The following is an 839-nucleotide window of genomic DNA, read 5'->3' as shown; positions in this document are numbered from 1 at the left end:
TTTTTCAGTGCACGGCCGTGGTTTAAACTCAGTTCAAACTAAGATCAGCCAATTAAATGTCAGCCAGCTGTTCAATTTAAACTCAGTTTACTTAAACTAAGTTTAAACTGGCACTGTAGAACTGGCCCTAACAAATGAACGCTAGCAAGAAAAAGGGGTTGTAAAGTTATTTGTAAGCCGAATATCGTTGCAGGTCCAAATGGAAACTCTACGAATTGCATATTGAGTATCGCACAATGTCATTTCAGTTATATGGACCTTACTTTGTCGTATTATTTAATGAAATTACATGTACATATGTATAACTGTCAGCCCTAAATTGGCGCGTCAAGCCCCAAGCAGCTATCAAAAATCCTCATGCTCATACAATTTGTAAGATTCATCCCACAATAACGCGGCGCTAGTACCGAGCAAATGGAATTTTCATCTCTGACAGGACGTTACGTGTTAAAATTGGATGCGGATAACGGAAAGAGAGGGGGCAAAAAAGTGAAAGAAGAAAAGAGAATAAAAACGATAGGAAGTTGGAAAATGTCAAAAATTACGCCACGCTGGTTTGGGTATAACGCGCCCTGGCACTCGCTGACATTGGATAACGCAACGCTTAGCGCTCGAATTTAATGACGGCAGTTATTTTGATTTTCTTGTTGTTTTGCAACTTCAACAGAAACGGAATTTTTTTTTATTGATGACTGTAGGTCAAAGCGTCAAATTACACATATAATGTAATTTGATCAAACAATTTGACCGTGTAAGGTCCATATTAGATTAAGTCGGATTCATCAGGTGCTGTCATGAACGAAAGACACAAGATCACGTAAGAACAAGAAAGTGAAAAA

The sequence above is a fragment of the Rhagoletis pomonella genome, unplaced genomic scaffold (assembly GCF_013731165.1).
Source record: "Rhagoletis pomonella isolate Grant_MI unplaced genomic scaffold, Rhpom_1.0 Rhpom_scaffold_00012, whole genome shotgun sequence".
NCBI lineage: Eukaryota > Metazoa > Arthropoda > Insecta > Diptera > Tephritidae > Rhagoletis > Rhagoletis pomonella.
This window is presented reverse-complemented; position numbering follows the sequence as displayed.